Source organism: Eumetopias jubatus, unplaced genomic scaffold, assembly GCF_037043125.1.
Source record: "Eumetopias jubatus isolate StellerSeaLion01/CBP00866 unplaced genomic scaffold, mEumJub1_p1.0 scaffold_8, whole genome shotgun sequence".
In the NCBI taxonomy this organism is placed as follows: Eukaryota; Metazoa; Chordata; class Mammalia; order Carnivora; family Otariidae; genus Eumetopias; species Eumetopias jubatus.
Genome location: NW_028274814.1, coordinates 70,191,572 through 70,215,953, shown reverse-complemented (window position 1 = coordinate 70,215,953; position 24,382 = coordinate 70,191,572). Strand labels below are relative to the sequence as shown.

The 24,382-nt window shown below is 37.2% G+C and overlaps 1 long non-coding RNA gene and 1 pseudogene across 1 annotated transcript in view; one reads left to right on the top strand and one right to left on the bottom strand.

Moving 5' to 3' along the window:
• The window catches only part of LOC148163732 (uncharacterized), a 57,656-nt gene that overhangs the window by 5,612 nt on the left and 27,662 nt on the right, over positions 1–24,382 (top strand). The window lies entirely within an intron of this gene.
• LOC114216557 (glycine cleavage system H protein, mitochondrial pseudogene) lies at positions 14,426–14,926 on the bottom strand (annotated as a pseudogene).

Genomic DNA, 24,382 nt, shown 5'->3' with positions numbered 1-24,382 from the left:
TATTATGGTGGTTGTTATTATTACAGGAAAGAAATGCACTATGCAGGATGATATGTGTATTCTGGTCCATACAACAGTTATATTTCTTACTCTAAATCAGTACATTAACATTTTTGTTTTAAACTACTTGGAAGGAATGGTGAGTTTGATTTACGTGAATGTCCTTGAACACGTTCAGTGAGAATGTGTTGACTATAGGGGGCAAGTATCTGGGCCCTCAAGTCCAGGGTCACACGGGACTGTGCCAGGTTTGCCATGCACTCTGGGAGAAGGCCTCTTGGAGGACAGCCAACTAGACTATGCCTGTCTTGACTGTTCCTCTGTCTTGAATTTCATGTATTGTATTAAGCTTTCCATTATCAATTATGGGACAACCCAAAACTAGAGCCAAACTAGGGTAAATAGACCTGAAAGTATCACAACAAGATATAGAAAACAGCTCAGGTCAATTCCAAAAGGAAAGAATCAGAAAGGGAAAATTTTGATAGAAAACAGAATAAAACTTCTGATGTAATCAGAGTCGAGGCAAACATCTTCTTTAAAAGGCACATCAGTTCATCCCTTTATTTTCTCATTCAGTAAATATTATTGATCACCCCCTACCCACTGGGAAGATGGTATGAGCAACTAAGATAAGCTCCATTCCTTGCAGTATTTGCTCCAAATTCTGTTCAGATGAAAGGTTTGCAGGGGGAATAAAAGACTAGAACAGCAAGCATATTAAACTGTGTCAATCTCTTACTGACAAGTTTCTGTGACTCAATCCAACTGTTGAATAATTGACAGAGATTAACCAAAAAATCTTGTGCTATAGTCACCATAGAAAACAATATTGAGGTACTAAAGAATCGTTTTGAAAGGAGATTGCATTGCTTAAAAGAAAATTGGATAAGGCCTCAAGGAATTATGGCCTTTATTTTTCTTATGTGAAGAATAAACAGAAGAGAATGAGAGAGGATATTTATATACAATGTTGCAACTGAAAGATAGGTCTCACTAAAAATAAATACAATATAATAATAAATTAATATAAACATCAGGAGTGGGATTTTATCATCAAAATGTATTGCATCCTTTGGGGATATTACAACAAGGTCTCTAGACACAAGGTTAAAAAAAGGAATACTAAAAAAGTAAGTAACAAGGGATACAGGACAAAAACACACATTTCACCATATTCTAAGTAGAAATCTCTGGCAAGAATAAGAAGTAGAGATGAAAGAGAAACAGAATTTCTGCTAGCTATAAAAGCTAAGTGAGGTTTTTTTATTGTTAGGCCTTACACACACACACACACACACACACACACACACACACACACACACACACATTCTGTCTATAAATGACCCTAAAGAGGAGTAAAAAAATTTTAAAAGACTAACATCTTAATGCCCAAAGCACTTGCTACAGCAGAAACAAGAAACAGAAGAGAAACCACACCTTGCAAATGTAGAACTATGTGAGTGAGTGATTTTCTAGTATGTGATATTTCTTCATACTTCTGGCTCAGGGACATTATGGAAACATCCTGGGTAGAGCTTAAAGCCATTTTCTTCAGTGTTCAGCAATGATTATGTAGGGCTGGAAGGATTTCTTTCTACAGTTTAGATGGCTACATAAGAAATTAAAAGAGGGATGGCAGTTGGAAATGAAGGGAAATAAAATTTACTGAGCACCTACAAATCCTACTTTACTCAAGACTTTTTACATACATGACATGTTTAAGTTCAACATCACTAAGAGGCAGCTATTACTCCTATTTTTTAAGAAATAGAGTTAGAGAAGTTACACATTGTCTAAGTAAGAGGGGAAGCTGGTATTCAAACACATAGTTTTGTAACTTGGAGATAGTTCTCACCAGGAAGGACTCTGTACAGACAGAAAAGTAATACCAAACAACGTGGCAGGTTTGGGGTCCAGATCGTAATTGCAATCATTAAAATTTTCTTTGGCTAAGAACACATCAAAACCTCAGATAAGAGTCTCTTTGACTTTAACTCATGACTTAGAGACAACAAAATGAGACTTGTTCTAAAACTCGAGATCGAAATTTGGATTCCTACACATCATAAAATATAACCCACATTCTGTTGGCCACATCAGACTAGGAATCCACAGAGACTCACAGCAGGCAAATAGCAGTGTTCAGGAACTGTCCCCCATATTCTTCCAAATATGCCTGGGGTCCCCAAGATATTTACCTCATGTGTCCCTCAGTGTATTACTTGGACTACCAAGCAGGATTTAACTCTTTTTTTTTTCAACTCTTCATTAACTGGACTATAAACTCCATAATACTCCATGAGTTTTTCCTCACTCTTGAATCCCCAGAGTTTAGTCAAGTTCCTTAATTCATGAAGACAGTCAATAAATATTAAGTGAAGAAGGAATTGCCCCTGTTTCTGATATAGCAAAAGCAAGAGGACTAATGCTGACCACATGACTGAGGATACTGTGGGCCACAGTTTTGGGACTCTGCCTGAGCCAAGGAGACCATCTCTAGTCCCTCCAAAGCGGGAGGCATGTCCTTTGACTGTGGCCAAATTCTCCTGATACCAAAGCTGCTGATGCCCTCAGGATGCAGCGAATACTGGATAAATGATATCATGGTATTGTGACTTTAGTTTTTATTTACCTGATTTCTGTAGTCCTCTTGTCTTATGCTTCAGTCTAAAGACTGGTCCACATGACAGATTCTGCACTGTTCTCTGAAATATCTCACACCTCTAAATTTTGCCCCACTACCTTTGAAATAACCCTTTTTCCATAGTTCTTTTTTCCTCTTATAATGATCATTCTTAAGCTTATTACATATGTACGTGTTTATTACATGTAAGCTTTTAAATGCATGCATATGTATATATTTATATGTGTATATAATATGTAATAACATATAGTACACATTGCATGTTTATTATATAGTCTATAATTATATATTGATATATGGTATATATACCACATAATACACGATATAAATAATTTATAATTATATTTAATTTATTATTTATGCCTGTGTATGATACATGTATATATACATGTATATCATATATATAAGAAAGGGAAAAGAGAGGAAAAAACTAAATACAGCACAGTGTGTTTGGGGTTTTAATTTCCAGATGTTCCTTTCTAGAAATTGGTGCCCCCCTTAGCTGGTACTTGAGGGAAATAGTTCTGATCTTCTTTGCCCATCTGCATTATTTATGAATCCTGTATCTAAACAGGATTATTTACATCCTGGGTCATCTGGCCCAAATTATTACCTAGGTAAGTCAAGAGGTAGCAAGATGTTGTAATTGTCATCATTGTTGGAAATTATGCTGGATTTTTGCTCTCAGTATTTTTCCTTCCACTTTCCATTTCTAACTGGTTATTTATGCTCTTTGTGTTTCTTGCCTAAGATTTATGGGCTCAGAGAGAAGATTCCTTCCCAGTTTTTGTTATTCTAAGGCCTGTCCTATTTTAAAATACTAAGCTAAATGCTAATGGAAGTGAGGTGTTATTTGTGGGGGGGAGGGGAAAGGGAGTAGGGTAAGTAAGATTTCCCTAAGATTTAAAAAAATGTCAAAAGTGAAGGGTGAGGGAGCCAGAGCTGGGGGGGGGAGGGGGGCGCAGGGGAGGAGGGAGAGAGAGCAGTGATCAGGCTTCAAAGTAAATTCCTTCCAGGAGTGACCAGGAGAGCTGGGCTCTGGTCAGGAGACTCCTAGGAGCAGCTCAGATTCCTGAACCCCTTCGGAGTCCAAGAGCAGGGATCAGCAGGACTTCTGCAGGCTTGGGCTAGGAGTAGCACCAAAAGGACCCCAGAGGTCTTTCTGCCATTTCCTGGATCACATAGAAACCTCTCTGATTCTGTGCAATCAGAGGGAAGGATCCAGCCCCTAAATCACAGAGATTGAATTTCCTGCCATCTGGTAGAACTAGAGTTTGGAGTTAGAATTCAATTGATTTAAAGAACATAAAGACAGTCATAATGTTTGCACACTCGAGTGTGCCATCTGAGATTTGGTCCTGCTATTATTTTTTAAATTTTAAAGGAAAAATTCCTTAATGCATCTGCAATGAACTCATTCATTCAACAAATATTTACCGAAGAACTTCTAAGCGCCAGGCGTTTGGGACAGAATGGTGAACAGGATGCGGGGCCAGGGCTTGCAGCCTAGCGTCAGGGTAAACTAGTAAATGGAATTAAGTACAGAGTGCTAAGAATAATGATAGAGCAAGATAGGTTAGGGGAGAGATAGGAGACCATTTAAGTCAGGCTTAGGGAGCAGACATGAGAGTGTTCCTCCTGGAACAGGCTTACACGGGAGAGAGAGCAGTGAGTCCCATATGGTGCTCAGAAGGCGAGACAACATGGAGCTCCGGGTGGGGAGCTGCGAGAAAGGAGCCCAGAGAGGCCACCAAGGTCCAGGTCACTAATGGCTTTGAAAGCAGTGTGAAGGGACTTGGGCTTCCAAGTGATTTCTCAAACTTTTCATATCTAGTACATATTTTCATCAGGTTTCTAAGGAGGTGTTCTTTCTTCCATTGCATTTTGTACCCCTAAGTGGCTACGGCAACTGATGCAGCCAGAAAAGCCTCTCTGATTTGCAGATTTGCTGGTTTGTATCTCCACTTCTCTCCCAGCTGCGCTGTGCAGTAAACAGTGATGGAAGTTTTATGAGTCACAGGTGGTTTTCACCAGAAAAGGGCAGTTTGTAATCTGGCTATGACCTGAAAAGGGCCCCTCCTTGCACAGGATTCTTTCATCTTGGTTTTGCTTCCTTTGTCGCAATATTGAACATCCCCAAGATTGCAGCAGCTCAGGTCTGCTTCTGTGTAAAATAAGGAAGGGAAAAACTGCTTCTACTTTCAATTTAGGTTTGTCATCACCTTTTAATATTTTGGTTCTGAAAATAATCTTCCACTAAAAAACTAACCAGATTAACTGATGTACTAAACTAGGCAGAAGCCTTACCACCCATGCAGAACCACACAGGCCCAGGCAACACAGGGCTCAGCACTGGTGGGCGCTTTGTTTCAGAGCAGCATAATATAAGCCCTCCTACAGTGAAAATCTGACGTGGTCATATCTGTTTAAATCTTCTTTCAACTGTGTCACCAGCACTTGAAAAGTTGAAGACAGCTTAAACATTAACTTTCAAGTCACTGGTTAAAATGCAAGGAGTGTCGCCTTACCCATCACCAAAAATTTCCATTTTCCAAGGGCTGGAAAGATTCCAATGAATGCTCTACCTGCTCAAGGCAGTTGGATAAACAAGCCATGATTTGCAGCTGAGTTTATATTCACAGCGTGCAACAGAATTGTAGCTTAAAATTTAAAGAAAGTCCAAATGTTTGAGAGCACACAAGGGATGCAAACAGAGACCTCAAACCTCCTGAGTGGCAAGAAGCAAACTGGGGGAAAAAAAGAAAAAAAAAAAGGTCAACCTCCACAATAGTATCCTAGCCAGCTAGAGAGTAAAATTAACTTACAAGGGGTGATAATGGTTTTGTGTTCGTTTAGCTTGATAATTTATCTAATACTTTGTTACATTTGAACTTTACCAGCTTGGGTGAATCCTATCTGGGATCCATGATGTGGACTGCTAAAGAGTATATGTAAATACCATATTTTCCCTGCTCTGTAATGTACAGCAGTGCCATCCACCAGGTCTTCATCACATAGGCCTATGCTACGCAATCATGCCTAATATTCACTAACACATGGTCTGGACTTCTGGGAGCAGACGAGGCAGCCCGTGTGAGGGGCCTGTGTGGACATAGATGTTTTATATGTTATGGACATAGATGTTTTATATGTTTGGATCACACAGCAGAGCTAGATCATTAAGCATTCAATCTTGTCTCTTACCCTGGAAGATGGCCAGAGTGTGTGATGGCTCCCACCTCAGTGATACATCTGAAATCAAAGAGTAGCTAGTAAGTTTACAGTTTTGAAAGCAGTAAGTTTACAGTTTTGGTGGGGTCACTGACATAACTTAGCTACTCTTTGATTTCAGATGTATCACTGAGGTGGGAGCCATCACACACTCTCGCCATCTTTCAGGGTAAGAGACAAGACTGAATGCTTAATGATCCAGCTCTGCTGTGTGATCCAAAAGTGCAGCTTCCAACCACAATTACTTGTGACTTCACTGTGACTTTCCTCACGGGAGATCCATTTAAAGCCAGAGTTTGAGGAAAGCATCACTGTAATCTCTTACATTAATAAGCACTGGGGGAAAAGGGGGAAAAGATCTTTCATTCCAACAAAGTCATAGGCTTTAGAACACCTGGGCAAAACAAATGGAAGCCAGGGGTTTATAGAAAAGCAAGCAAAGAAACTGCTAAGATAGACTTAAATTAAGAGATGAATGCTGTATAGAAATAATTATATTAGAATATCATTAACGTCTGAGTTTTATTAAAAAGGAGCATTCTATAAAGCTGAATTAAAATACAGAGCTCTTGATTAAACCAAACCCAAGAAATTTCTTGAGACTAAGGATGTAAAGAAAGATCACAAAATAACATACTAGTCACAATGCTCATCTGTACTATATCTGACTAAAATACATAGGTTTGGAGATTATCATTTACCTGGAAATTATCATTTACCTGAAGTTTTTGAAGACAGTTTTACAAAAATGGATCTACTGGTGACATTTAAAAAATACTTAAAAACCTCAAAAGGTATTCGTCCACAGTCCTTTGATGAAATTAACAGTAACAAAAAATAACATGGGTAAAACATCCAGAATAATATCTAAAATATGCTTAAAATGGTTGTGGTCATTGTTTATTTATATAAGCCTGGCATAGTTCCAAGATAAACTAAGGTTTATATTCCTATGTCATTTGGCAAAGACATATAATTCTTTACATCCATATTAGTATAGATTACATTATTAAAGACTGAAAACATCATAAACAAAGCATACTTGTATGATTAGGCACCTAGATTTCTTTTTATTGGCATAACTCTTACAGTAAAGTTTTTTTAAAATTTATTTGCTTTATTCTAAAGAGAGAGAGAGAGAGCAAAGTGGGGAGGTGCAGAGGGAGAAGGCAAGAATCTCGAGCAGACTCCCTACTGAGAGCGGAGCCCATCGCAAGGCTGAATCTCATGACCTGAGCTGAAATCGGAGCTGAACATTTAACTGCCTGAGCTACCCAGGTGCCCCAACTGTAAAGTTTATACTAAAAAATAACATGCAGATTACCAATATTTTAGAAACATTTAACTAAGCAGTATTGGCAATTCCTACTCTTATAATTAGGAAGCACTTTACTAAACATCACTTAAAAAAACAAACTCATAAATTTGGGAATAGAAATATGTATCCTTAGTGTGGATCATAATCAATAGGGAAACCTTAGAGACATTCCTACTTATTTATTTATTTGTTTATTTAAGTTTTTATTTAAATTCCAGTTAGTTAATGTACAGTGTAATATTAGTTTCAGTTGTACAACATAGTGATTCAACACTTCCACACAACACCCGGTGCTCATCACAGCAAGTGCACTCCTTACTCCCCATCACCTATTTCCCCCACTCCCCCACCCATCTCCCCTCTGGTGACCATCAGATTGTTCTCTATAGCTAAGAGTCTGTTTCTTGGTCTGCCTCTCTTTTTTTTTCCTTTTGCTTATTTGTTTTGTTTTAAATTCTACATATGAGTGAAATCGTGTGGTATTTGTCTCTCTCTGACTGACTTATTTTGCTTAGCATTATACTCTCTAGATCCATCCATATCATTGCAAATGGCAGAGATTTCATTGTTTTTTATGGCTGAGTAATATTCCATTGTGTATATATACCACCTCTTCTTCAACCATTCATCAGTCAATGGACACGGGCGGTTTCATCAAAATAAAAAGCTTCTGCACAGCAAAGGAAACAATCAACAAAACTAAAAGGCAACTTAGAATAGGAGAAGATATCTGCAAATGACATATCTGTTAAAAAGCTAATATCTAAATATATAAAGAACTGATACAACTCAACACCCAAAAAACAAATAAGCCAATTAAAAATAGGCAGAAAACATGAACAGACATTTTTCCAAAGAAACGTACAGTTGGCCAAGAGACATATGAAAAGATGCTCAACATCACTGATCACCAGGGAAATGCAAATCAAAACTGCAATGAGACATCAACTCACACTTGTCAGAATGACTAAAATCAACAACACAAGAAACAACAGCTGTTGACAAGAATGTGGAGAAAGGGGAAACCTCTTACACTGTTGGTAGGAATGCAAACTGGTGCAGCCGCTCTGAAAAACAGTATGGAGGTTCCTCAGAAAGTTAAAAGCAGAACTACCTTATGATCTAGCAATTGCACTACCAGGTATTTACCCAAAGAGACATTCCTATTTATTTAAACAAGCTTGTTGATAAAACTTTTTTATAGTGCACCTCCCTTATTGTAGGTATTGTAATGGGTGCTGAAGATTCAAAAAAGGAAAAAAGAGAACAGACTCTCAAGGAACTCAGAATCCCTTATTATTTGCTATCAGAAGCATACTTTGATGTCTAATGAGGAAAACAGCATCATTTAACATTCTTTTGTAAATTTTGGAGAAAGCGTAAGATAAACAGAAACAACAAAAAAGTAACTATTTGAGTTTCATTATTTGCAAGTAATATATTCATGAGTCTAGAAATCTAAGTGAGTGATCACAAATCTCTTAAAATTACTAAGAGTTTATTAAGAGATGAAATTAAAGGTTTATGTTAAAAATTAGTTTATAGTACAACAGTAAAGACTTTGTAAACATAATAGGAAAAAAAGTTTAGATAAATAGCAATGAAACAATAAATGGAAAAAATCCAAAAAACCCAAAAAACCCAGATTGCTCTAACAAGAAATGTGTACAGGGTCTATTAAATACACAAATACACATACACACACTCAGAAAAGACCATTAAAATTACTAAAATAGATGATGAGATTGGAGTAAATGTTTTTGTTTCTGAATAAAAAAATTAAATAATAAAGATCTGTGAAGATATTAATTCAACCCAAATGAATTTACAAATATAATCTCAATCAAAATGTCATTGGTTTTATTCCATTAGTGGAATTAAACATGATGTTTCTAAAAGCACTAGAAAAATAAGTTTGTGAGAAAAAAACTAAGAAAATTTTGAAAAAAGGAAATTATGGGAGATTTGTCTTATTAGACATTAAAGTATATTATAAGGCAAAAATAATAGAAGAGTAGAAAATCATTGCAAATATTGTTAGACAATGAGACAATTGATCCAAAAGAGAGCTTAGTGGGGCACCTGGGTGACTCAGTCTGTTAAACTACCCATTCTTAATTTCATTTAAGGTCTTGATCTCAGGGTCATGTAATTGAGCCCCACAACAGGCTCTTTGCTGGGCATGCAGCCTGCTTAAGATTTTCTCTCTCCCTCTCACTCTGCCCCTCCTCACTCATGCTCTCTCTCTCTCAAATAAATAAATAAATAAACAATAGAGAGCTTAGTGTATATGAGAGTTTAGAAGTAATCAGGGAAACATCGTGAATCAGTAGGGAAGAAATGGATTATTAAATAGTTCTGAAGAAATTAAAATTATTGAAGGAGGGTATCAAGTTTATTTCTTACAATGTATATCACAATAAATTCCAAATGGATTATGGAGCTATAATGTAAAAATTAAAAATGCAGAAATACATATATATGTATATATATTTTTTAAGTCTACTATAAAAAGGAATATTACATTTAATTGAATCTTTAATTTTTTTAAATCCTGTACACAAAAATACACTAGAATTTTATTTGGCAACAGACAGAGAAAATATATTTGTAAAATATATGGTGGGTAAGAGGGTAATGTCCTTTTTTTCTTTTCTCTTCTTCAACAATGTATTAACTTGAGCCAACAATGTGTAGAAATTGAAAATACAATGACTAACAACATAGACTTGGTCTCCAGGGTTGCTGCTACCACAGGGTATCTCAGGGGAAACTGGAGAAAAAAGGTGCCCCCTGTTGGCAAATTGTGGAATTAAGAAGGGCTGGATTTCAAGCTCCCCTGGCTCTTCTCATTTGCTGCCCCTGGGCAAAATGCAGGTATAGCCCTATGTGGGGACTCTCCAGTCGCTCTGTACAAACAGGCAAAAAGGTCAACTGAACAATTCCCATATGATGATGCAAGACAGAACAGAGTAGGGAGTACTTAACCTGAACTGAGGAGTCTAGAGAGGCTAGCTGAGAGAAATGGCAATTACACTGAGAACTGGAGAATGAACAAGATCTACACATAAATACAGAACAGCATATTTGCAGGGGCGCCTGGGTGGCTCAGTTGGTTAAGCGACTATGTTTGACTCAGGTCATGATCCCAGGGTCCTGAGATCAAGCTCCGGATCCATTTTCCCTCTGCCCCATCCCTGCTTGTGTTCTCTTTCTCTCTTAAATTAATTAATTAATTCCTTTTTTTTTAAAGATTTTATTTATTTATTTGACAGAGAGAGACACAGCGAGAGAGGGAACACAAGCAGGGGGAGTGGGAGAGGGAGAAGCAGGCTTCCCGCGGAGCAGGGAGCCCGATGCGGGGCTCGATCCCAGGACCCTGGGATCGTGACCTGAGCCAAAGGCAGACGCCCAACGACTGACCACCCAGGTGCCCCTAATTAATTAATTCTTAAAAAAAAAAAGAGCAGCATACGTGCCAAGGCAAGATCCTCATTTTGTAAAGAACTCTTGTGACCAATAAAAAAAATGGAATCACAAGATAAAATTAGGCAAAATACACTAAAATTCATAGAATTTGAATCAGAGAACATAAACAATCACTTATCCTCCTAAATAATCAAAGAAATGCAAAATGCAAATTGAACCATCAATTGAGATATCAGGTTTCTTCTATAACCTTGAGAATACTTGACAGTTTGTGTTAAGAGCCCTGAGAAAACTGATACCCTTTATTCAAGTAACTTCACATATCAAATAATAATAATAGTAATGCAAAGATATAAGTATAAGATTATTCATTTTCAAACATTATACCATCAACTTATAAATGGATAAATAAAAAGGGGTATATCCAATGGAATAAAGTTCTAAGACATGCTACACCAAGGATGATCCTTGAAAACATACTAATTGAAAGAAGCCAGTCTCAAAGATCAGGTAGAGTAGTGGTGGTTCTTAGGGTTGGGGGGCAGGGAGGGAATGAGATGGGTGAAGTTTCTCTTATGATGAAAATGTTCTAAAATTGACTGTGGTAATGGTTGCACATACTCATAAATATTCTAAAAACCACTGTATTACACATTTTAAATGGATGAATTGTACAGTATGTGACTTACATCTCAATAAAGATTTTTAAAACATTATAGTATGTCTGATAGCAAATAAAAGAAAAAAAACTAATATCCAAGAAGTTTTTAAATGATTAGACAATATCATGGTAGAAGTATAAGTTGGAATAGTATATGTAAAACACCGCATAATATGATGTTAAGGTGTAAAAAAGATATTATTAAAATCCACTTATATCTGGGGCACCTTGTTGGCTCAGTCAGTTAAGCATCAGACTCTTGGCTTCATCTCAGGTCATGATCTCTCAGGGTCATGGCACTGAGCCCCGTATCAGGTTCCGCACTCAGCACAAAGTCTGCTTGAGATTCTCTCTCCCTCTCCCCCTGCCCTTCCTCCTGCTCATGTGTGCACACACTCTCGCTCTCTCACTTTCTAAATTAAATAAATAAATCTTTAAAAAATATCTACTTATATCTATTATATAGCATTGACATCTAGTTATTTTGGGATATTGGCATTTGTGGGTGATATTATCTCTTCTGTTTGTTGTTGTTATTCATTAAAACTCTTCTGTAGCGTAGACTTCTCATTATTTTAACAACGAAAGGAAATGACACATTAGGAAAGACTAAAACAAATTTGTAAAATTTAAGAAAATGCCCCAAACTGAACTTCTGGAAGAAAACTATCGGACCTAGAAGTTAGAATAGTATAAGTTAGAAGCTCATTGTGTTTCTTTTCTGTTTGTTCCCTTTTTTTGGTGAAAATGTGTGTAATATTTTACACAATTAACTTTGTGCCCTACACTTCCTGTGGTGAACCACGAGCTATTTAAAACTTTCTTTCATATTAGTCATTCAGAAGAAAAGGAAGCTGTTCACAAATGATATACAGCTCTAAAAATCCTATGTTCTTCTTGCAATTTCAATGTAAAAAAATAGGAGGGGGTGATTCAATCAGTACTCAATAATAAGATTTCTAAGCCGTTGATTCACTTAGAAATGAAAAAGAAATGTAAAAAAACTACTAAAAAATTCTTAAAACCAGGATACAACTTTTAGAAGTATTTAAGCTGACCTTCCTCCCGAAGTCTGGAGTTTAAGCAACTTAGAAGCAATCTTTTCTAAAATCAGCTTCACCTTTTCAAAATGGAAAGAACACATTGTGGTTATGACAGAAATATCTATAATTTAATATGTAGGACTAAAATAACAAAATGTCTATTATTTGCTTTGAAATACTTAAGCAATAGGAAAGAAAAGGAAAAATGGTTGGATAAGGCAGATGTGGCAAAACTTTGATAATTATTAACTTTAAGTTATTGATATATTTAGGCTTACTGTACATTTTGAAGGTCTTTATAATGAAATATTTTTTGAGTGGAACATTTTAAATTTCTTAAAAAATATAAATATAACCTAAAGTAAAAGATCAATAGATTACACAAAGCAAAGAGGAAGCTTACAAATCTTAAGTTAATATAAATGTGCTAAAGACACTTAAATTCACCTTTGGCTCCAAACATCAGGAAGCCATCTGGGAAAAAAAAAAAGCTCAACTCCATATTCAGTTGTAAAATCGGAGCAGGAGACTTTATATTGTCCTGAGAGGTAAAACTCTGACCAATGGGTATAAACTCAAGGAAGACAAATATTCCAGCGATGTATGAATAGGTTCCTTTGGGAAGTTGTAATTTACTCACCTGCTAGACATTCTCTCAGAAAGGCAGTTAGAGGAAGATTTCAGGCATCAGTTGTGGGGCTAGACTAAATAAAACTCCTTAAAGCTAACTTTATTATTCAACCAAAGAGTGAGGCATGATAACAAGCTGGTTGCTAATTCCATGGTTCTGGGGCCAGTCATGCTCAACCTCTAGGTGCCTGTGAAATTGTATCTATCTCTCAGGGTTGTTGTGAGGATTCAATGATAAAATATACATAAAGCATTAGAACAGTGCCTGGCTTATAGTAGGCACTCATCAATATTAAACTTTATTGCTATGATTAACCTCGTAAGCTTTGGAGTCAAACATTGCTTTGTAGCCCCAGCTCTACCATTTACTATACTTTTTTTTTAATATCTGATGATTTCAGTTTCCTTAAATCCTTTTACACTAAACACTGAGTAGCAAGTGCTAAAATTCACTAAGTAATGTGCACATGATACAAGATTGATTTAATAAATGACATTTATCTTATTACAGTAGTAATGACATTGTTTCCTCCATATCAAAATTTCTATGATTCCAAGAAAAAGTTACTGAATGATATTATTTTAAATTTCATTTCCAACAATGTTTCTTTTGAACTTACTATATATTGTGCTTGGAATTTACTTTGAGGATATAAAACTTACTGTGGATAGCATTTGCTGAGAGTCACATTGGCCATTAGCAGAGCTGAGGAACTCTTTGATTTTTGCTGGCTGGAACCTCCACCAGAACCTGTCCACTGACTGGCCACCAAGGTCACAACAGGTGATTTATTCTTTCCAGAACATCCACATCTCGTCACCAGGAGGCTCTTCCAGAAGTAAAATTTTTGTGGCATTTATGACTTTTTTAAGATTTTTGGAAGAAAAGAAGATAAAATATGAGTATTGCAGCATTTTTTTAACAAAGAAGTTGAATGTTTTATTTTTAAACTATCTTCCTGCAAGGCTGTTGGTTCATTGTATAAAAATAGCACCAGCAAGTGCAGTATATTGCAAAATTAAGGTAGTATTGTTCTTTATCTGACACATACAACTAACAAACCTTTCTCTACTGCCTGTTATTTCCAATGGAAAGATTATTTAAGCATTTTGACCCCCATCCAGGGATAGATGTAAGCTTAAGGTTTAAGGTAACAATGTCATCCTCGAATTACATAATTTTTATAACTAGTTTTTAACCAAAGATAATTTCAGGATTCTGAATATTATAACTGGAGCATAAAAATCAGAGGGTGTTGCAAAACAGATGCATATTGTGTTTTTCTGCAATCATAAAGTTAAGGGGTATTTTCTTCCATTAGCATTGTTGCAAGTAGTTTCTCCACTGGTATTGCTAATAGTTGCTATTTTAAATCTTCTGTGTACCACTAATTTAAGACAACTATGCTAGATTAAGTTGTTTCACACTATTTAGGGGTTCCATTTTCACTCCTCAATAGATTTTACTATTTCTCATATGCTTCTTCACTCATTAATTCATCCAGTTCTGAAGGATTACTGAGTGCTATCTTGATCAGCCAACCATCTTCATAACAAGATTTGTTGACAAGTCCTGGATTTTCTGCAAGAGCTTCATTAATTTCAGTTACTTCTCCTGATAGAGGAGAATAGAGTTCACTAGCAGCTTTCACCCTTTCCAAAGCACCAAACTCATCTTGTTTGTTCAGTTTTGTCCCAACTTCAGGCAGACTACAGTAAACAACATCTCCCAGAGCTTCCTGTGCAAAATTGCTGATTCCCACTGTTCCAATACCATTTTCTGTTGTGATCCATTCATGTTTGTCTGTGAATTTACGCACGGAGAGCAGAGCGGAGCCGGTGCGCAGTGTCCGGACGGCGCCCGCCCTCAGCCCCCAGGGCCGAGTCAGGCAGGGTGCAGCGGGCGCGGAGGCGACGCGCAGACTGCAGGCCACAGCCCGCACACTCCGCACCGCTCGTAGTGCCATGTTGACAGACGGGCGGGGGTCGCGGTGCCATATTGCAGCATTTTTAATAGGCTGTTATAAACTCATCAGCATCTAAGGGAAAAAAACTGTATTTATCATTCTGATTCCTGATTGCTGTTCACCAACAGTTTAAGATTCACTGCTTTGTTGTCAGAGAAATATTTTCAGATGTCTGTGTATTTCTCTCTATATCTCTGTAACTAAAGCAAGGAATCCAAAACTGAAGGCACTTTGAATCAGTTTTAAATATGAAACATGAAATTTGGCATCAGTGTTAAGCATGATGTTCTTCCTATAGTAAGTGCTCAAAAAAACATATGTAGGCTGTAACTGAAAAAGATTATCCAAAATAAATGGTCTTTACAATTCAGCAGTGTGAAAGATGTATTATGGAAGATATAAGAAGGCTGAAGCCACTGTATCAAGTAGTTATTTCTAAGTATGGCAAAAAACATTATAATATATATAGATCTTGAACATCTTACCATTATGTCTGTGCATATTAACTCAGTATTAAAATATGATGTCAGTAGTTAAACTATAATAGTCATCATGGCCTGTTTTATTCTTAAGGCAAACCATTTTAATTTTTAAAGAGTGTTTTCTCTAACAGGTTTTCTGAATATAAATATTCTGCATAAACTTAGAGATGAAAATTTCTGGGAAATTTTCTTAAAATAGAAAACCTATGTTGAGAGATTAAAATTAGTTTTTTGGTGGGCACAACTCAACTAGTACATTATAATTTTACAATATTTTTTAAAGATTTATTTGCTCATTTTAGAAAGAGAGAAAGTGCAGGGGGGGTGTGGGAAGGGCAAAGGGAGAGAGAGCATCTGAAGTAGGCTCCCCACTGAGCATAGAGCCCTAGGCAGGGCTCTGTCTCAGAGCCCTGAGGTCATGACCTGAGCTGAAATCAAGAGTCCAACACTCAACCGACTGAACCACCCAGGCACCCCAATTTTATAATATTTATATTGTTTTATTTTATTTATCTATTTTAGGGAGAGAGAGCGCATATGTGCATGAGCGTGAGGTGGGGGGAGGGGGCAGATGGAGAAGGGGAGAGAAACTTAAGTAGACTCTGCACTGAGCACAGAGCCTGATGCGGGGCTCCATCTCACCACACTGTGATCAGGACCTGAGCCAAAACCAAGAGTCAGATGCTTAACCACAGTGCCCCCCACGTGCCCCTATAACATTTTTAATCATAAACTATCAACTATGTCTTAAAGTTGTTTAAAGTTGACCTGGCTCTCACAGCTAGGATTTGCTGTTCTATTGAGCCTAGAATGTCATAGAACATTAACATCAGACAAGGCCACTCTGTGTGATAGGTAAAGGCAAAAACTAGAGCACTCTGCAATCATGCGTGAACATATACAAAAACATGAAATTTGTCCAACTCACGAAAATGACCAAACATTCCCTCCTCTGCTGTAGTCTATTTCAATTCAAACGTTGAAAACCAATCCCAAATGTGATTGTATTAGGAGTGAGGGGGCAATTGGGAGGTGATTAGATCATGAGGATGGAGCCCTCATGAATGAGATTAGTGCTCTTATAAAAGCAACCCTAGAGAGCTCCTTTGCCCTTCCATCATGTAAGGAGACCCAGCTGTCTTAAGAACCAGGAAGCAGGCTTTCACCAGACACTGAATCTTGGCCTTCCCATTCACCAGAACTGTGAGAAGTAAGTTTCTATTGTTTAAGCCACCCAAGTTATGGTATTCTGTTGCAGCAGCCTGAACGGAGGAAGACACTGGCTTATAGTGATTCCTGCTTCTTTACAAATTATATCTTTTTTTTTTTAAGATTTTATTTATTTGACAAAGAGAGAAAGAGAGAGACAGAGACAGAGAGCACAAGCAGGAGGCAGGCAGGGAAGAAGCAGGCTCCCCGCGGAGCAGGCAGCCCCATGCAGGACTCAATCCCAGGGTCCTGGGATCATGACCTGAGCCGAAGGCAGCCACTCAACCGACTGAGCCACCCAGGCGCCCCTACAAATTACATCTTTAGCCTAGATTTAGCCTTTTCTTCTAGATAACATCTATTGAGATATCTAATCATAGAATTACCCTCACTTGCTAATGGTATCCTTAGACCCTCCCCAAATTACCTAACTCAAGCAAAAATTCTGTAAGTATTTTCTACCAGCTTCTTACCGACAAAAACTGGGACAATTATAAGCTTCTCATGTAGGGTATGGCAAGGGGCACTTATACTTCATAACAGCAAATGGATAAACACTTGTAGCCTTGCAAGGGTGTGTGTGTGTGTGTGTATGTGTGTGTGTGTGTGTGTGTGTGTCTGCATCTGCATATGCACATACATGGCACAAAAACCAAGAGCAGAGAGTAAAAGAAAGAATTAGCTCCAAGGAATAAGATAACTTATGAGCAATGACCTTTAATACATTAACTTGGCCAGTAAAGAAACTTGGACCAGTGGATATCTGAGAAGTCTGCAATTCTTCCAGTTTTCATCCTCTGCCAAGAAAGTTAAGGTCAAACCATGATGGGAGGTAAGAACCCAGCAGCATTCACCCATGTTCAGGAGACTGTCATGAAAAAGCTGACATCCAATCACTTTGCTCTTAATTCCTGTGTGTCCACTTTATCAGTCAAGACACTGGAGGACAGGACAGGTGAGCAGCACTCAGCAGAGGAAAAATAAAATGTTATATTGTGTGTGTTATTTTCATTAAGAGAATGAAACTTCCTTCGTAGGAGTTCTTTAGGTAATTGAAGACTGTAGAACACCAAAACTCTGAGCTTCACATCACTATTGAGCAGAATTCACATTTGGCCACAAAAGCTACATAATGCAGTGTTTTTCAAATGCGGCCCACAATGCATTAGTGTGTCAAGAAATCAATTTAACAGATTATCACCAGGAGTTTTAAGAAGCAAAATAGAATAGAAAATTGCAGAGTGCATTGGGGTTTGGGAGAGGGAAAGAGCTAAAAAATTCTCAGTGTGGTCTTAACCTTATACAATTTACCAGTAGGAAAGTAGGGACTTCAGTTCAGACCATCTGAATCCATACCATACATGCTTTTGGCTGTATGATATATCTCAGTTTTGCTGATTTCTAATAACTTATCTCCCAAATTCCTCAGCTAATTGTTTTCTTAAAAATGACCATGGTGATTAAATGCATAGATCTTAGAGCTCAAATCCTAGGCAAGTTACTTTCCCTTTTGGAGTCTCATCTGTACTGGACCTACCTCACAGGACTTATTATAGGCTGAATTGTTTTCTGCTGCCAAATTCATATGTTAGAGCCCTAACCATCAGTACCACAGAATGTAACTGCATTCAGAGATAGGATCTTTAAAGAGGTAATTAAATTAAAATGAGAAAATAAATATCTGTGGTTTAAACCATGCAGGCTATGGTATTTTGCTATGACAATCCTAGCCAAATCATATGGGGTTGTTATGAAGATTAAAATTTAATATATATATATTAACATATATATATATGGGTGCCTGGGTGGTTCTGTCAGCTAAGCAACTGACTCTTGATTTTGGCTCAGGTCATGATCTCAGGGTTGTGAGATCGAGCCCCATGATGGGCTTCACCCTGAGTGTGGAGCCTGCTTAAGATTCTCTCTCTCCCTCTCCTTCTACTCTCGATCTCTTTCTCTCTCCTTCTCTCTCCCTCTCTAAGAAAAAAAAAGTTAATATATACAAAATGATTGGTAATATGAGTTTTCTATTGTTATTGCTTGCCTCAATTTCTCTATATCTTCAATTCTTAAAATTGACTTTCTTTTTATATATAATTATATTTATTTATTTATTTAACATTTGTCCTTTTGGCTAATTTGTAAGCCCCAAAAAGAAGAGTTACTATTTTGGCCTGCTCAAATAGAAACTTGTTTAGAACCTATTAAGGACTCATTAAATATTTACTAAATTGGTGAAAGCCTCATGATCAATGTAGGTGCTCTGCCGAATTATTTTTGCTAAAAATGGGCCAATTGATTTGAGAATTTCTTCTTTCACACCCATCTCTGGATTCTTGTCCCCGTACTTTTTTAAAAACATACTTAAGGATATAATGCAGATTACAGATTTAAATCTTATTTTTCTACTGACATTACAAAAGGATGTTGAAAGAGGAATAGAGGAAACAGTGACAAAGGGTATGATGACAATGCTTCAGTAACCGTAGAAAACCCATCAGGGGAATATTAAGACTGACCTCATAGAGGGGAAATCACATTGGCTACAGATATCCCTCCCACTCTCTAGTGTAGATATGTTTTACCTCTGTGGCAGGAGAGCATTCAGGACAGGGACAGGGATCATCTATGATTCATGAGTTTTGCATTGCAGTGTCAAAGCCAACAATATAAAATCCCCAGTCTAGTTCCAGAAATGCAGGCACCATTTACTAATCTTGCATACATCACTGTTTAAGCCCTAGAGCTTACACTGGGGGATATAATCTTGTTAATGGCTGAGGCTCTCTAGAGACACTGCTGAAATTTATGTTCCTAAGCATGAAGTAGGAAGAAAAATGAAAAAGCACCATTTAGTTTGAGGAAGGAGTTCTGTTCCTTCTGTTTTCTACTTGAGAGTATGGCAGTACCTAAGAGGTAGTAAGGACAGTATCTATGGATGGTGCATTACAGTCAGGCATTAAAGAATCAGATAAGATTCAGTAGGGACAAAAGCAACATAACCTACTGAGGTAAAAATAAACCATATTCTATTAATAGGACAATGACTATGACTCATCTCTTAGTAAAGACAGGAACATCATTAGGCCTTGAAAATATCAGTCTAAGGTGCTATTTGGTTAAAAGAATCAACATAATGCCAGTCATTTTTAGAAAGGAAGCAAATTGTGAAACAGGAAGTTTGCCTTTAGTTTCTTCACTATGCATCTTATCTCTAAGGCAGTGAAAAGAAGTTTTGGGTCAAGAAATTTTAAAGATGACTTAACAAATTTGGAGAAGGTGAGAGAATAACGTAACTAGCATACTATAAGAGGTAAAATAGCTTCTATATGTGAAAATACCTATGATTTGTTAGTCTGAAAAAATGAAAGAAGACAAAATCAAAGTTCATAATATAACAACAGATTATATACAGGACAGATGTAGACTTCTTTACCAGATCACTAAATGTTAGAAAGGGAGAAGACAAACTTGATGGAACATCAGGACTATACAGGACTTAGAAGTCATTCTAATCCAATCTCCGTATTAAAAATCAGAGAACTTACGGGGCGCCTGGGTGGCTCAGTCAGTTAAGTGTCTGACTCTTAGTTTCGGCTCTGGTCATGATCTCAGGGACATGAGATCAAGCCATGTGTTAGGCTCCATGTTTAGCATGGTGTCGGCTTGAGATTCCCTCACCCTCTGCCCCTCCCCCTGCTTGCCCTTCCTCTCTCTCTCTCTCTAAAATAAAATAAATAAGTAAAATCTTAAAACAGGGAATTGATATCCAGAGAAGTAAGGTGACTTTCCCAAGAACACCTTGCTGATAATAGCTGAGCTGAGACTAGGCCTTATTTCTGTATTCAACTACCTCTCCTGACTCCATTCAAAGGCCTCATAGAGCACTCTGGCCGCTAAATGATACTTTACCGTAGAGTCTCTTTGAGGCCTATTCTTCTATCAGGGAAATAACCTTTAAATAATTAATTTGCTTTTTTTGCCTTTAGTACTACTTCCTTGTTCCTCCTTCCTTCTGCCTATAAAATCTCTTACCTTGTATAGCTCTTCAGAGCTCCTTTCTATCTGTTAGGCTAGATGCTGCCTGATTCAGGAATCACTTAATAAAGCCAATAAGGTCTTTGAAACTTACACTTGAATTTTATTTTCTTAATTGTTTTGATGGTAGCAGTGGGATTCAAAGTTTCAGAGATAATAAGGAACATAGGCATTAATACCCACTGAACCCTTTGCATTCTCTCTTTCTCACCATATCAGAGAGCCATAGGTAAATTCCTCTTGGATCTGAACTCCTTATTTTTTTTTTTTTTTTTTTTTTGCATCTGAACTTGTTGCTTTTATCGGATTTCCAGTCCAAGGTTAACAGGTCAATCTACACCACTGAGAGGATAATAGAGCACCAGTCCTTAGCCGTCCAGGGCTTAGCAGGTCAGCTTGAGCTGGCAGATGGTTCCACTTGCAAATCCAGTCCCTAGCCCTTGGCAAATCCACAGTATCATTTCTTTGGTTACTGCTGGTGTCCACAGTACCATTTCCTTGGTTACTGTTGCATTCTGCTATGTGCACATTAGGTAAAGGAATAATAGATTTATCATTAATGAGAATCCTGGTAACCAGACTGCAAAATTAGTGGGCATGGGTCAAGATCTTGGAACCTGTTAAGGCACTCATCACATAAATCTAAGATTCCCATCATAGGATAAGTTGGTCACACAACAGGTTAGATTGACACTAAATCACAGGCAAACCTCGAGAAAATTTCCATGCAATAAGGTACACTATAAAACACCACCAACCCAGAGCCCTCCTAGATATTAATTTGATTATGACACACAAGATTTAACTAAAGAAATAGGATCCTCAAGTTCCAAAGGATTTAGTCAATGCACTAAAGAAGTGCACTTGAAAGCAAGGGCTCTTAAACAAAGAGAACAAGATGCCTATTTTAATTGGCATACAGAAGGATCCAAAACTCTTCAAGATTCTAAAATAGCTTATTGAAAGATTCATTGTAAAAGGCTAATGAAAAAATAAAGATACAAGAGGTACCCTAAACAAAAGACTCTAAGTCTGTGGTGACTCCTACTGTTTCCCTTTATCCTTCTTTATCTGAGTACTACCTTCTTTATCTGAGTACTACTACTCTGTCTTAATTACCTTTCCACTCTGAAGGGACTATCAAATAGTTGCTTTTTAAAATAAGATCACCCAAGGCTGCAGGTGATGCCCTTCAGGTATCTTTCACTTCTTGGTCAAAAACTAAACTAAGGACCATAGTTACCTCAACCCAGGGAAGATTCCTAAAAGTCATCTGAACAACTTAGAGTCTTCACTGTGGCCTATGACCCTGAGCTGGCAGATCTTGAAGCCCAAAAACAGATGTGGGAAGCAGAATGGCATAAGTCTAAGAGTAATATTTGAGATCCTCAATCTCCAACATGGTTCCCTTATGAAACAGAAAAAGGTCACAAAAAAACAACTGATCTTTAAAGCTATTCCCAGAATCTTTCTGAACCACACTGATTGGTCTGTTATCCAAATCTTCAAGCAGAATAAAGATGAATCTGTGGCAGATTTTCAGTCCCATCTGGAGGTTATCTTCCTACAGTATGAAGAAAGGGCATGGAAAGGTAGGCAAGGACACACCTCAAGAGAATATCCTATTTCTCAGTTATAGCTGGGTTTATGAGGCTCTTCTTATTGTTAACAAAGCCAATGTAGCCTTGGAAGCAAAATCTGTCATCATGCTGCCTTTTCCTATAGTGAATATATGCCTTCAAATTTCCCTTCGTAGGTTCATCCTCTAAGAATGTCACTCTCTGAGATGCTCCTGGGTTGTATGGAATGATAATATAGGTGAGGAGAATTTTCCATCCCAAAATATGTCTCTTTGGTATAAGGATTATTTTAGGCTGACTTTTTTTTTAACATTTAAATTTTTTTAAAGTTTATTTATTTAAGTAATCTCTACACCCCACATGGGGCTAGAACCCACGACCCCAAGATCAAGAGTTGACTGCTCTTCCAACTGAGCTAGTCAGGTGCCCCTATTTAAAAATGTTTTAAAGTATAAATAACCTACAGTTTTATATTAGTTTCAGGTATACAGTGTAATGACTCAACAATCTGATACATTTCTCAGTGCTCATCAAGATCAATATACTCTTAATCCCCTTTTATCTTTTCACCCAACTCTTCACCAACCTCCGCTATGGCACTGACCAGTTTGTTCTCTGTACTTAAGAGTGGGTTTTTTTTTTTTGTCTCTTTTGCTTATTCATTTGTTTTGTTTCTTAAATTCCACATATGACTGAAATTATATGCTATTTGTCTTTCTCTGATTGACTTATTTCACTTAGAATTATACGCTCTAGCTCCATCCATGTTATTGCAAATAGCAAGACTTCATTCTTTTTATGGCTGAATGACATTCCATTGTGTATGTGGTGTGTGTATAAAACATCTGTCTGTATATATAAAACATCTTCTTTACCCATTCATCTATCAATGGACACAGGTTGCATCCACATCTTGACTATCATAAATAACGTTGCAATAAATGTAGGGGTGCATGTGCCTTTTTAAATTAGTGGGGTTTTTTCCTTTGGTTGAATACCTAGTAGTGGGATTCCTGGATCATATGGTAATTCCACTTTTCATTCTTTGACAAACCTCCATACTGTTTTCCAGTCAAAAACTCCTGGCAAGAAAAGTTCAATCCTGTTATGTTTATTGAAGATGGAAGTTCTACATTTTTGTGAATAGCATTAACCACACAGCACAGAATTCTTATGAATCACCTTAGTAACAGGAATTATAGATGTTCTAAGTGGCTTCTAGGTTTTAATGTAAATCTCACTGCATCAGTGAGGGCTCTTTACTTGGACACAACTGATTTGTTATTCTTATCTGAACTGCCAATGACATCTCAAGCTTTGTTCTTCTTTTTCAAGATTGCTTTGCCAGTTTAAGCAGAAACAGGATTTATTAAAGAGTATTCTGTGGCCCACAGGCTCTCTCTCAGATTTGAGAGCACTCCACCCAGTCAGAAATAATATTTCTTTTTCATGTAAGGTTAGGATGTTTGAGTTTTTCTTACTTCTTGAGGTAGACCTGTATTGCTATAATCACCCCTCTCATAACAGTTTTGCCTCAGCCCAAAGATTTTGGATTGTTTTTCATTTTTATTTGTCTCCATGCGTGAGTGTGTACATAATGTTCTCAATCTATCCTCTAATCTTTTATCCTTTCAGTCATCATTTTGATGTCATTAGGACTTTCCATTAAATTCTGAGAAGATATCTATAGATTATATTTAAATTATCAGTCTATCGGGTTGCCTGGATGGCTCATTTGGTTAAGCATCCAACTCGTAATTTTGGCTCAGGTCATGATCTCATGGATCGTGAGATTGAGCCCTGTGTCAGGCTCCATGCTCAGCAGGGAGTCTGCTTGAGATTCTCCCCCTCTGCCTATTCTTCCACTTGCACTTGTGCTCTCTCTCTCTCTCTCTCTCCCAAATAAATAAATATTTTTAAAAAATAAAAAAATAAAAATAAATTATCAGTCTATCAGTTATATATTGCCTCCATTGCAGTTATAAACTCAGAGATCCTGTTACTCTCTTAGTAATCTTATATGTCAATATAATAAAGGTCATATAAGAAAAACCCACAGGTAACATCATAATCAATGGTTAAAAACTGATAGCTTTTGTTCTAATATCAAGAACAAGACAAAGAATTCCACTTCCAACATTTTTATT